Source organism: Eumetopias jubatus, unplaced genomic scaffold (genome assembly GCF_037043125.1).
Source record: "Eumetopias jubatus isolate StellerSeaLion01/CBP00866 unplaced genomic scaffold, mEumJub1_p1.0 scaffold_6, whole genome shotgun sequence".
NCBI classification, from domain to species: Eukaryota; Metazoa; Chordata; class Mammalia; order Carnivora; family Otariidae; genus Eumetopias; species Eumetopias jubatus.
This window is the reverse complement of record NW_028274812.1, coordinates 72,845,447-72,848,143: the sequence shown is the minus strand read 5'-3', so window position 1 is coordinate 72,848,143 and position 2,697 is coordinate 72,845,447. Positions and strand designations below refer to the sequence as shown.

The 2,697-nt window shown below is 37.2% G+C and overlaps 1 non-coding gene across 1 annotated transcript; it reads left to right on the top strand.

Moving 5' to 3' along the window:
* Positions 1-684: 684 nt before the first annotated feature.
* Positions 685-791, top strand: LOC114213096 (U6 spliceosomal RNA). Its single transcript, XR_003610129.1, has one exon. It is a non-coding gene; the product is annotated as a U6 spliceosomal RNA (small nuclear RNA).
* The last annotated feature ends 1,906 nt before the right edge of the window (positions 792-2,697 follow it).

Sequence of the window (2,697 nt, the reverse complement as noted above, 5' to 3'; positions counted from 1 at the left end):
ATGTATATATATATATAATGTAACCTAAACATCCAGTAATAGGGTACTGGTTGAATAAATTATAGTGCATTCACATAGTGGATTATTCTGGAGCCATTGAAAATAATGAAGTAGTTACTGATGCCCTAACATGGAAACATATTCAGGTCACATTCTTAAATTAAAAAAAAAAAAAAGCCACCTACAGAACAAGGTAGAGTGTGACATTTATTCATTCCATTTAGCACCTTCTGTGTACTAAGGCCCATGGTGTGCCCTAGGCTTACAATGATGTACATCAAGATAGACATGGGTGATCCCTGACTCATGAAGCTTGCATGTCTGTATGTATGTGTATAACCAGGTAAGCATAGATATAAAGATATTTGTTTCTATAGAAAATAATTACAATTATAAAGAAGGATGGTGTGGAGGGATACCATCACTTTTTACCTCATACACTTTGTGATGCTTATTACATACATGTTTTTATTTTTTATCTTATTTTATTTGGGGGTGTGGGGTGAGGGGCAGAGGGAAAGGGAGAGAGAATCCTAAGCAGGCCCATGCCCAGCATGGAGTCCAACATGGGGCTCAATCTCATGACCCTGAGATCATGACCTGAGCTGAAATCAAGAGTCAGACGCTAAACCAACTGAGCCACCCAGGCAGCCCTAAATATGTGTTTTTAAAAAGTTAATTATTGTGCTCACTTCAGCAGTACATATACTAAAATTGGAATAATACAGAGAAGATTGGCATGGCCCCTGCACAAGGATGACATGCAAATTCGTGAAGCGTTCCATATTTAAAAAAAATAAATTAAACTTTAAAAATTAAAAAAAAAGTTAATTATTTATGTACCACATTACTGTCTTTTCACCCATGAAGTAGTGAAAAGGTTAATTTCATTGCAGTTAATGAAAGACAGGCATATAGGCCCACCTGTTTGAATTTTTTGTCATCCAAAATTCTTGCACTTAGTGCTATACTGTCCTAAACTTTCTTCAATACCATATATTAATGTGGTAACGGAGAGGGGACGCTAGAATTAATGTGGGAAAAATCCATAATACACCATCATTCTCTCCACAGAATCATAAAAACTAGAGTCAAAAGAGACTGGAAGTTATTCAAGTCCATCTCCCTAGTAATCAAGATCGTTTTTTGAAAAAAAAAAAAAGTGGATTTTTTCCCTTTTTAAAAAATTCATTTTTTTTCCTTAAAAAAAGTTTTCTGCAACATCTCTGACATCTTATCTTTATGGTAATTAAAAGGCTGATGTGTTAAAATTTAAAACATCTGTTTTGCAAAGACACTGCCAAGAGAATGAAAAGGAAATCTACAGATTGGCGAAAATCTTTGCAAAGCACATATCTGTTAAAGGACTAATATCCAAAATATACAAAGAACTCTGGGGCACCTGGCTGGCTCACTCAATGGAGCATGTGACTCTTGATCTTGGGGTTGTGAGTTCAAGCCCCATGTTGGGTGTAGAGATTACTCAAAAATTAAGTAGTTAATTAAAAATAAAAAATTTTATGGGTGCCTGGGTGGCTCAGTTGGTTAAGCAACTGCCTTCGGCTCAGGTCATGATCCTGGAGTCCCAGGATCAAGTCCCACATCGGGCTCCCTGCTCAGCGGGGAGTCTGCTTCTCCCTCTGACCCTCTTCCCTCTCGTGCTCTCTATCTCTCATTCTCTCTCTCTCTCAAATAAATAAATAAAATCTTTTAAAAAATAAATAATTAAAAATTAAAAAAATAAAAAATTTTAAAAATCTTTAAAAAAAAACAAAATATACAAAGTACTCTTAAAACTCAACAATAAGCAAAGAACCCAAACCCAATTAAAAGCTGAGCAAAAGACCTGAATAGATACCTCATCAAAGAAGATATACAGATGGCAAATAAACATATGAAAAGATTAGTCAACATCACGTATCATTAGGGAATTGCAAATTAAAATAGTGAGATACTACTACACACCTATTATAGCCAAAATCCAAAACACTGACACTAAATGCTGGCAAGGATGCAGGGCAACAGGAACTTTTATTTATTTATTTTTAAAAATTTATTTATTTGCGGAAGGGGGGGCAGAGAGTGCAAGTGGGTGGGGGGGAGGAGCAGAGGAAGAGGGAGAGAAACACTCTTTGGTAAGTGTGGAGCCTGACACAGCACTCCATCCCAGGACCCTGAACCGAAATGAAGAGTCAGAAATTCAATCAATTGAGCCACCCCAGGTTCCCTGGGCAAAAGGAATTTTTAATCATTGCTAGTGGGAGTGCAAAATGGTATAACCACTTTGGAGGACAGTTTGGCAGTTTCTTACAAAATATACAAAATTAAACATACTCTTATCATATGATTCAACAGTTGTATTCTTTGATATTTACTCAAATGAGTTGAAAACTTAAGCCCACACCAAAAACAAAACAAAACAAAACACCAAAAACAACAACAAAAAGCACACATGATGTTTTGTTTTGTTTTGTTTAGGGGAGGAGGGGCAGCGGGAAAAGGAGAGAAAACCCCAAGCCGACTCCATGCAGAGCATGGAGCTCAACATGGAGCCCAACGCAGCCTCATAACCCTGAGATCATGACCTGAGCCGAAATCAAGAGTTGGACACTTAACCAACTGAGCCCCCCAGGTGCCTCCAAAAATGCACATGCTGTTTACAGCAACTTTATTCATATTGCCAAAACTTGGAAGCAA